We start from the raw sequence: 11,798 nt of genomic DNA on the forward strand, positions 1-11,798 counted from the left end.
AAAACTCAGCAGAATAATGCTCAGTGACAAAGAAATCAAGAACCTTAAGTCAGCTGTCAAATTTAACATGATTTCTATGGAAAAGATGTTAAAATTTTAAAATCAATTTCCAAATCAACTTTGGCTCCCTTGCTTTGAGTTTCTTGAGAGAAAGGTCTGTACTAGTTGATCACTGTCTGGCTGGCACAGGGAGTACTTCAGCTGAGTTGTTCAAACAAACCTATTTAGAAATCATAGCTGCCTCTAATCAACACAGGAATAAGCTATGCTTTAAATATTCTTCCCTTTCTATTTTGATATGAAGTAAGTTAAAGCCTAAGTGTTTTATTTACCAAATTGTGGTACCAAAGAGTAAATCTGTAGACTTCTTTTCTTTCTAGAATTCTATTTTCCTTTTAGGAATAGTTTTACGTTTTCTATCCTGGACACAATCCTGGTCACTCACAGACAATGATCTAAGCGTCCCTTGTGTTGAGTGCACTGGTCCTTGTACTAGTTTTGGCTAAGACAGATTGGTCTTCACTCAATTTTTCTTTCTTCCTATCTTTCTTCCTTCCTTCCTTTTTCTTTCTTTCTCCTTATGTTGTGTTATCAAAACACAGTGTCCCTTATCTGGGCACAAAAGTGAACTTCTAAGTGCTGGTTTGTGATCAAGAAGCAACAAAGCTGTCATCTCCCTAAATATATTTTTATATTTTGGTTGGAGTCGTCACTATAAATAAGAAAAAGTATTGCTGATGGCGTTTTCCATGTGTGTGTGCTCTCTGTTTCTCCCTTCTAATATATTTCATCTTCCCCAACTCCCCAGAGCCATGTCACCACCCCAAAACAAATGGAGAAAGTGACCGTTATCCTAAAATGGAATATAAATAGAGAGAATAAGAAATTTTTAACATGCCTTTCTTGATAAACCAGTCAAGGGAAGAAAACAAAAAAGGAAATAATGTGGCTGGCATTTCACTTACTATTATAAGGATCTCAGTGGCCTAGGGGAGAAAGTTCTACCAATCCCCCCTCCACATTTCATTTTCATCACTGCCACTCATTTGGGAGAACACAGAGACTGATGGAAAGCGTCTTTGGCAGAGTCTTAGGAAAATTATTCTGAGAATAGGATCAATGAAAAGGGTTGTGAGAAAATGAACACAGCAATTTGAAGGACAGGAAAAGACAGAATTGGCCTTGCACAGGAAGTTTTCATAGATACGCCAATCTCTTCCAACAGGAAATGTCACAAGAATTAAAGTGACCCGAGAACTCCAAAGGAGAGGCGGCATACACGTGGTGGGCTGCCGAGAAGCACGTGGAGCAGAGGTGATTATTACATCATACATATATGATAGTTTCCTACTCATGCCTGAGGCAGATAGTGTGGATAAATTACAATCTTCCCTTTCTCCACATTTATCCTCTAAATCTATTTCAACACAATATTCTAGACACATTATCAAATGGTATAAACATCCCAGAAGAAATCTATTTGCTTCCTATGGCCTAGGATTCTAAAACTCCTGCCTGTAAATTCAAGTCAGAGGAAGTGTTGCTCAGGCTTGATATAAGCACATCAGTACCTGCAACCTGAGCATGAGTTTTGTGCTCATACTGCACAAAATAGGAACACTTACACCCCTTACGATGATTGGCCCAGCATGGTTTTTTCTTTCTCTCACCTTAGAAACCTATTTAGCTTTACCATCAACTCTGTCTTCCTAGCTTCTGCCTCCATGTTACCCAGGGAAGATTGGGGGATTGCTTTGTTGAGGGAGGGAGTGAATTTGAAGAAAATGATCAGGACCATCGCACAGGATTTCTCTTTGTCTCTTTCTATACCTAGGCATACAGTGTGTCTTTAATGCTCAGTTCTGTTGTTTGAGATATGCAAGAAAATTTCCACATGATGCAGTTGGAATTATACACAGCTAGTATAAGATTCTTTTTTTTTTTCATTTTTAGGTTACTGTAGAAATCACAGTACTAATGATAACCATTCAAATGATATCTACAAGTAATTTGTCTACAAATAAAATACTGTTAAGATATTACAAAAGTAACAATTTAGCTCCACCATATTTAGATGGAACCTGCCTTGATATCAGCTGTAACCATAATACGGACATACATTTTTAAATAGTCTACCTTCTTCAATTCTTAACAATATCACTAAAGTTTGATCATGGTCTCTGAAAGCTGATTTCTGGAGGATAGGTCCTATCAAATCATGTTTATCTACACTAATGGAAATAAATTTCAGCATTGGTAACTAAAAATAAACTTGGATAGTAATAAAAAAATCTCTTAAAGACACACTTCATAGTGAATGTTCTATTTACTAAGTTATTAAAATAAGTGCATTATCCAAAACATACACAAGCATTTGAGGGCTAAAGGAGCTTAGTAGCTCATAAGAACTTGAGGTGGTATTATCTGAAATTTCTAATTTTCAGAGGCCTCTTTCCATTACATTTATTTCTTTAAAAGAAAGAAATAAAAATCTAAAGTGGAAAAATAAGAGAAAATGGATCAATCTCTAGATCATGCATAGGCTTAGCAAAGTGGGTTGGCAGCTATTTTCAGGTTTTATGAGTTCTGAAATTCTTCTCTACCTCATATCTGTCTCCTAAATTTCCCACTGACTCAACATAACTCTCTTTTCTGGGAGGAGTTGCTTGTTAAACAATCGCTGTTTATTATCTCTTGATGAAAGCTGGGTTTAAAGTAATGAGCCATCTCTTCAGTAAGTCCTGAAAATGAGAGGCTTTGGGTTTCTGAGTTATAACCTCTGCTCTAACTGGAGTTGCTTTATGAACACTTTGGGAACATTTTTGAAATCATGGAACCATATTTTTGACAGTTTTTATGTTTCCAAAAGGTTTTTACAAACAAGATTTCTGTGGCCCTTTGGCCACTCAGCACTTTACCCCATCATTCTGTCCTGCAGTGCTGAGCTCCACTCTCTACCTGGTCTCCACCAGTGGCCAGCTTTGCTTTCAAGCTAACTTGCCATCTTTCCCTCATTGTCCTGATTATTCAGCAGGTATCTTCCTATTTCAGAATTTATAATCACTATGGAGATGCTCACTATGTTCTCATTTCCTACAAAAAGGACTTTCTGAGCCAAGATGACTGATGCAACTTGTTGACAATGACATGAAGTCTATCTGGTTTTCAGTAGCTTGAGGGAAAGCATTATTAACATTAGCTTTGCTTTCAGCTATGCTTGAATGTGACAGAGACTCCCAGCAGACCTAAGTGATTCACAGATATAAAGGAAAAGCACTTTGATAGTTTCAGAACACTTAATGGGTAGAAGAAATGGAGGGCCCTTTTTGAAATAGGGGTTTGGGTTGGGGTTGTTAAGGAACTAGATAAAGCCTTCATGTTCATTTGACTTCACTGATACTAGGCTGATAAAGTTTGGGAATATTTGGTTTAAAACAAGTTGTGACTTCTCTGAGTACAAAAGCAATTTTACTTCTTGGAAAATGCAGTACTCTTTATGAGCTCATGAAATTAATTTATATAATTGTTCACAAGAAAGTAATTTTAAAAAGTCTTCCAGATTTGTCTTAATAAGTTCATCAATTTAATAAATAGTTTCTGAGGACCTCTATAGATCTAAATCTCATTACTGTTTAGTTTAATAAAAGATAGCTGAATTTCCATATCTATTTTGGCATTCAATCTATTAATATGTTTCTTTGTACCAATACCTGAAGATAATTGTAGCTAGAAAAGTAAGAACAATTCCAATAGCCTTTTCAGATACTAGTAGAGATACTTTTTGAGAAAAAAACTAAAACTCAGCAAGTAGTAGTTTCTGGAAGACACATTTCACTTTATAATATCAAGATATCACCTTAATTAATAATAACACCAATTTCATCAGAAAAGTCTTTAAATATAGGAAGGACACCAAGCTCACGGAGACAGATTCAAGGTTTCCAAAATTTTTGTTTTCTCTAGTCATTTTCCTAGAAGTGAAATACTCTTATTTTCATGACATCTCCCAAACACCTAACTCTAAATAGTTTGCCTAATCTTCATACCTTGTCTATCTTTTGTATCTTTTCAAGTAAAAATTTCATTTCATGAAAGAAATTAGTAGTTCATCTTGCAACTCAAGCAACTTTACAAGTATTCTTCTTCAAGGTAACTGTCATACTTTGGTATGAAGCAGAAATGCAGAAGTTCTTTATGCATATTTTCTATTTTGTCACACAGAAAATTTGTAATGATTAATTTTATGTGCCAAGTTGGGGAGTGTCCTTGTATTACTTTACTCTCCTTCATCTATCCTGAAAAATAAAAGGAGCAAGTGATTTCTATAAATCTAGAACTAAATGAATAATATTCAAATCAATCCCTAAGCCAAACCTCCATTCCAGGCTTTGAGCTATCTAAGGAGTATGAACACCTCTCCAGGTCTGGTCTTTTTTGGTGTTATAGTAAATGATTTATCTGGGTGAAAGTTTAGCACCAGCTTTTAACCAGCTCAATTTGCTTCAACTCAGTGGGGCCTTGTTAAATAAGAGGAAGTGTGTGCACAATTCCAAACCTCATTTCATGCACAATTGGCAGTGCATAAGAAACTTTACCTGAATCCAAATTTTTTTAAAATGATGAAGTTGAAATCCTTTATGGTTATTGCAGATCCACATTAGGTTAAAGGGACCCTTTAAGGAGAAGAATATGATATTTTCATTTGCATAAAGACAATAAAACTCTTTCAGCAGCAATTTCCCCATATATAAAAAGTGAGAACATAGCACCTTGGTGACACGGACATCTGTTACTTAAACAGATGCCACCTTCTAAACTCACTGAAGCAGCCCTCTGCTCCAACCAGAGACCTCTAAACCAAAATGCAATGTGTAGATAGAGCAGTGTGTAGAAAGGAAAGAGGGGTTTTATCTCCCAGCATCATTATGAATGCACCTGACTTTTGTGTACTTCTACTTCAGCAAAATCTCCTCTCTCATCTCTCTGAATAATTCCTTTCTTCTAAATTAATTTTCAAAATTTGCAAAATCCAATACTTCCTTCTAAGATTCATTTCTCATTAACATCTTTCAAATGAACAGATATCCATGGCTTTCGTGTGTTTGTTACTTCTTGAAAATGTACCATAATAACTTTATAAGGTTAACACTGAGAGAAAAATGAAAGTTAGTTTGTTTTTTTCTAAGTACCCAGTTCTGCGTTGATGTTTTCCAGTGAAGCAATACTTCCCAGACTGAGACTGATAAGTGCCTTCAGAAGTTAGGCTTACACTTCTAAATCAGCAGTTCATGAAAGGTATTACGAAAAACTATTATACTGCTATAATGGATGACAGCACAGTTGTATATGTTACACCTTGAAGTAAGCAATAGGATTTTCAATCACTAGATAACCTTGAAACTGCTAAGGTATCAAATTGCTATCATGAATATTGTGCAGGAGCAGAAATAACTCAGGAAGCCTTTGTGAATAATAATCAGAAAACTGAAACATTTTTAGTGAGAAAATGGATTTGAGGCACTCATGTATTGACAAGCTCTCTAACAGGAAGCCAAGGTAGACATTACAAGTACATTTGCATTGAACTATGCATCAATCCATCACCCAACATTAGGTTTGTAAGATCTAATCAGTTTAAAATATTATTAGTTAAGAATTATGTTGAATGTTAAGATTTCAAGGATAAAAGATAAGGAAAGCACACATATTATTTCATATTAGAAATGATAAATAAATATTTGTTTAACATTTCAATTTCTCAGTCTTAAATCTTAGGTCTTACTCATTTGAGCCAAGAATAAAGACAAGATTTGGAAAATGAAGATTCGCTCACTAGGTGTTTAAATCAATTGTAGCAATGAAGGCATGGTAGAAAGAGAGACAATAAATGTTAGTTATACATCTCTTTTCTCTAAAACTCATGTGTTTAACTTTGCCAAATCCCATCTTTGTTCATAAGTTGAGCACCTAGTGTCAGTCTTTGGCATTTCCAGATGACAGAATATACTGAGAGCCCTCGACAACTGTGTGAAAACTCATGTCTGGAGTGATTCATCATTGTGTCAGACTGGCCAGCACTTTGTCACAGTGACTGACAATGGGAGAAACTTGGAAATAATACAAAGATTCTCTGTTCACTGATAATGTCTGCATTGTGATTAGAGAAGAAAGCTTTGAGAGTGCAAGGAGAATCTCAATTTCTCCCCAAAATTAATTTTGATATTTCACCATTTGTTGGTCAAATCTCACCTTATATGTTCTATCCCGTCTTACTCAGAAGTGGTCACTTTCATTTAAATAATTTCTAGAGCATGATTATTGAATATCATACTTATCATTATTTAATTAAATGTCTTCTTGGGTAGAGTGGACAATTTTTTAAAAGTGTAAAACCAACTATGCCTGCTTTATCCTGAGCCACTCTATTGTAAAGGTAAGTGCCATCCAGAAGGAGGCTTTCCGGACTGACTGGCCATGACTCATGATGTTGACAATACAACCAAATTGAGTCACATGTACCTCTTTTCTTGGAGCCTGGAATCATTTCATACTATTGAATTTGGCAAAATTATAAAAGGGTAATGATATTAATTCCTTATAGCAGGTAAAATAGGACTGAATAGAGTAATATAGTGAGCATTATTTTCAGAGGTCTGGTGAAGCATATTCTACCAGTAATAAATCAAAAATACATTTTTATTACAAAGCAAATATATAAAGCTAAAATTTACATCATCCTAAACTATGGTTGCAAAAGGAATAATTTATTGGCAGGAGTAGTAACCAAATTATGTATTTATTGATTTAGGTGTCTACAATTATATAAATACTGTAATATCATTAACTCACAGGATTCATTTATTCATATTATTAATTTATTTTTTTCTAAAGATTAGAAAGTGGAGAGTTGAGGATTAAATACTTCTGGAAGGTTACATAATTGGTGAATTGGTAGGATTAGAAACTAAGCCCACATATAAGTGCTTCCAAGATTAAACATTCTTCCAGAGTAAGAAGAATATGAAGTGAGGTTCATGTCAGATGAAGTCAAGGAATTAAAAAAGGTATGTGGCCAAATGTCCTGCAGAGGGAGAGTCTCAATGCGCAAATGTGAGCTTGGAAATCTGGAGACTGCTCTGACGTGGGCACTTTGGGGTGCTGGGAAGTCTGGACAAGGAGAAGTAAGGAAAGCAGCAGGCCCCTAGATAAGGTTTCACCCCAGTTACCCAGTAGAAGGAGGGACCTAGCAACTCCCACGACTTTCCTCAGTTTGTAAGTAGCAGGAGTATGTTCCAAGTGACTGGAGGCTGTAAAAACCACTCTCAGTCACTATGGCATGATGAGTTTACAGCAGATGCTCAAGGTAAAGAAGCAGTTATGAAGCCATAACTCTGAAGCTTTTTATTGACATCTGCCTTGCAACAAAGATGTTAGTAGACTTTGCCAAAGTCCAAGACACAAAAGTCAAAGATGGTAACACCTCAGTGACCACAGGAGCAGCTGAGTTTCTGCAGTGGGTGAAAGGAATAAGGCTTACACTCCCAGATCATCATACCAGCTTTTGGCACAGTCACTCTGTTGGCAATTAAGATCAAAGAAATCATTGTGACAGTGAAGAAGCAAGATGGATTTGATCAAGGAAGCTGATAGAGAAGTAGCATGGGGCATGAGCTCCAGGCTGATCTGCAGCAGAAATCCCCTAACCACGAGGGTGGCTGATGGTGGCTGAGCATGATGCTCAGTGACTTGCTGCATTTTAAAATGATTGGAATCAAGAAAGCAAAAGTCTCTGCTGGTGACTGGTGTTGCATTCTTGAAGACTTTTTCTTAAGCTGGATTTGAAATCCAACCTAAAAAGTACAATAATCCCATGATTGCCTTTTCAAATATTAAGCTTGAGCTAAAAGCTGAGGACAATGCTGAAATCAGAGCCCACACACTTGAGGAGTATCAGGCAATTGTTGATGCCAATATTCCCTATGACAGGATAGGGAACATCCATCATTCTATAGCCAAAATCATCTTGACCAAACTCCCCATAGTAAATGCAGTCACCTAGTACTTTTCCAACACAGGCATGTTCGATGCCAGTCAGTTGCCCAAAAGCATTCTGAAGAGGACAATCATGACATATTGAGGTTTGATTCAGACCCCTGTGAATTTTCTGCCAGCAGATGTGCTGGGCTTCTGCCAGATGTTTGAAGAGACCCAAATTGGAGGCAGATGGCGTAATTTTTCACTGGCTTCCCCAGTGCCAAGACTTGCATCTTCATTCTTTAGCTTAGGGAGGAGACAGGAGGGTCACTACATGATGCCACTATGATCATCAAGAGGGCCATCAGAAATGATACAGCAATAGTTGGTGGTGGTGCTACTGAGATAGAGATCTCCAAGTAAATGCTGGATTACTTAATGACTACTCTAGGAAAATGACAGCTTTTGATATGTCAAAGCCTGGAAATTATCCCATACCAGCTATGTGATGAACATCCTCACCAAGCTGTGGGCTTGGTATATCCATGGGGACATGTAGTATAGGGTGAACATCAACAATGAGGGCACTGCTGACATATTTGAGGCCATATGTGGGAGATGGCTGGAGGCAGAACAATGCCCTAGCAGCGGCCTCTGAGTCTTATTATGTATGTAGGTGAACAATCCAGAAGCCCTGTTCCACCATAGATGCTCCCCCAGCAGCTGCCTGGGGCCGAGCATAAGGTCTCCATTCAGTTTTCATTGGAAATCACTTAAGTAATGCTACCAATTTGGAAAAACATACAAATCTGATCTTGTAGCTTTACTCCAAATTGCTCTTGTGACCCTAAAAATTTCATAGCTTTTAGGTCAAAGCAAAACCTCCTTATTCTGAACCAAAAAGCAACACATGCATATTTGCTTCCCAAAACCTATCTTCCACCACTTCATCCTTCTCCCCAATACAGCCTCACTGGCTTACTGGTGATCTTTCATAGCTGGCATGTTCCACCCTCACCCTTTGCTGTTTCTGGTCACTAAAATTTTCTTCTCTATTCTTTTTTCTGGTTAAATTCTCTCCATTCTTCATAGCTCAGATAAGGGGCATCATAAAGAAACTGAATCACCCTTGCCAAATGAACCATATACCTTTCCTAATTTGTTGTCACTGTCAGAATGTTAGAATAGTTATTTCATTTATATCTGGTTAACTCCCATGTCTAGTATTCTCATGGCCTAATTCTCCCAGATACATAAATAAGGGCTCATTAACTTTCAGAGTGAATGAATGAATGGATTTCTTCTTATAGTTTATATTTAGAGTTCCATCTGATTTTTATTACAACTCAAGGATAAAATGATATGTTTCATATTCCCATTTTACTGAAAAAGAAATTGATGCTCAGAAAAGTTTAATACTTATCTAAATGTACATTGGCAGTAGCAAAGCCTTTTAAAACCTTTAGCTTTGTGAATCTTGGTTCAATATTGACCATACCAAAGCTTTATTGTGTCATCAGTGAAAATGCAAATTTCTGTTATATACCCATAAAAAGCACAGAAAATGGGAAAGATGTACAAAAAGAAGTCCATAGGTCAGTGATCAGGTCAGGTGGTCAGGTCAGTAATCACAAAGAAAAAGCATGTATTAGAGACTGAATCTTGCAGATAGTAGCATCGTTTTCCCCTGTGGATCTACCTGAGCCAGCTCAGAGCCAGATGTAAGCTTAAATGCTTACTATGATCTTAAAGGATGAATTCAGGACTTGAGTTAGGAGAAATTTCTCTCCAGTTAGGGAGCTGATTGTAAAGTTGGAGTCACTGAAGATAAAGTGATCATGATCTAAATGGAGAATATATCTCTGTCTAAGCCTTTGGGAACAGGAAGGCAATACATTTGACAGAATATTGCAAAATGACCTCCAAATTTGGACCATGACAGCCTTCCATGTAAGGTGGTTGGGATGAGTCTTTAAGATCCAAACCCACCAAAGTCCCATTGATTTTTTTTTCTTTGCCAACGGACATGGGTTAGTGTACACCAGGCAGAAGAGCCCATGTCATCAATTCCCAGGCTTAGCCCTCAGGATTTACTGATACAAGTCTAAGATGAGCTTTGCCATACCAGACCAGCTAAAAACTACTCCTGAGGCAAGCAAGTTACATAGCCTCAAGATTTTTCTAACCACAGGTGCCATTGCTCAGCCTTGATAACTGCACCTCAGCCTAGTTTTCCTTACAAGTGTTGTTTTAAGAAGAGAATGTTTCTAGTAATTACCATCCACTTATTTCTCTTCCACATAAGACCCTCCTAGGTCCTTTGCCCTAAGACCCTTGGATTCTTTTCCAATTCTTCCACATATTACCTAGAATCTAATTAAATAGAACAGGCCCCTCTTCCATACTGGAGCCACTACAGTTTCTTTGATTTCCCTGATACCTTGACCTGTGAGCAGGCTTGCATCAGTTCTGCCTTCTCAGGCTTTTAGATAATATGTAGTCATTCTCTAATCATAATCTCAGTAGCTAGATGTAACATTCCGCTCAAGTGATTTTTTTTTTCCTTTTACTAAAGCTCAACTGCAAAAGCTTAGAATGTCTTTCAGTGGAGCACTGGTAAATTTTGAAGAATTATGTATCAGATTTCCACAGTGGAAATTTTCCATGATGCACACACAGAGTGCCCATTGCTACTGTCCAACCAGCACCAGGGCTCTTTGCTCATACAGCAAATGTGAAATCCATGGTCAAGTCTAAGACTACAAAAACAAAGCAACATCCAAGGAAAGCTGTCCAGTACACTAATTCCTTCTGGGTTCGTACAAATATCTGTATTTAATCCGTGCTCACCAATGGACTTTGAATTTTTGTAGCAAATTCCAGTCTTTGTTTACAAACTTTCTTCACTTATTTCCCCACTTTTGTTTAGATATCTGGATCCTATTTGAAATTTCAGTCTTCTGTACTTTGTAACTGGTTCCTTCATAGCTATCTGAGCCAAATTTTTGCCTCTAAGTGTCTATAATGGCCTTCCTAAATGTCACTGGGGGATTACAAAGTTAGTAGCACTGTTAAGGAAACTATTATCATGTAAATGAGTATGGTGGGAATAATCCACCTTGATCTACTGTGTGTGGGCAAGGTTTACTGTATATTTTTAGAATCCAGAAGAAACATATTTTACAGAGAAGGCCATTTATGAAAAGACAATGTTTATAAGGTAGAGGAAATCAGTAGTGGGAAAGTGATACCTTAATAAGATGGAGGTTCAGTGGGGAGGTGGTGGGATATTGAATAAGAGAGACAACATGCCCTGGGACATGTTGTGCCATAGGCACAACATAGGAAATGTATTCAGGAGGCAGACCAAGGGATGGACTCCAATATAAATCTCTAGATGTCAACAACTGAGGCAAGCAGCACTTACTGGACAAGGGCAACTCATTAGGTAGTCAATAAGAACAACTAGAACATCACCAAGTTCTAGGTTTGTATGCTAGACCACATGACTTATCTGCCCACTTCCTTATGGCATCTCTGAATGTCAAGAGTTATTACATGGTTCTAACCAACTAGTTGACAAAAGTCAGACCTCACAGCGATTGTCATTTTCTTGGCAGTCCTGTGAAAGAGGCAAAACAGCTACTACTTTTACCACCACTTTATTGATGAGGGTAATGAGACTCAGAATTGGGAAATGATTTTCCCAAGGTCACGTAGCTGCTGAGTTCAAAATTGGAGCTTAGATTTTTCTCATTCAAATTCCACAAATGTTTTTATTTCATCTCCCCCCCAAATTAAGATTTGTCTCAAAATACAGGCTC

General features: G+C 37.3%; 1 pseudogene; it reads left to right on the forward strand.

Moving 5' to 3' along the window:
* The first annotated feature begins 7,427 nt into the window (after positions 1 to 7,427).
* On the forward strand, positions 7,428 to 8,570 carry LOC104849690 (annotated as a pseudogene).
* Positions 8,571 to 11,798: the final 3,228 nt, after the last annotated feature.

The sequence above is a fragment of the Fukomys damarensis genome, unplaced genomic scaffold (genome assembly GCF_012274545.1).
Source record: "Fukomys damarensis isolate Sample0158 unplaced genomic scaffold, DMR_v1.0_HiC HiC_scaffold_29, whole genome shotgun sequence".
Lineage (NCBI taxonomy): Eukaryota > Metazoa > Chordata > Mammalia > Rodentia > Bathyergidae > Fukomys > Fukomys damarensis.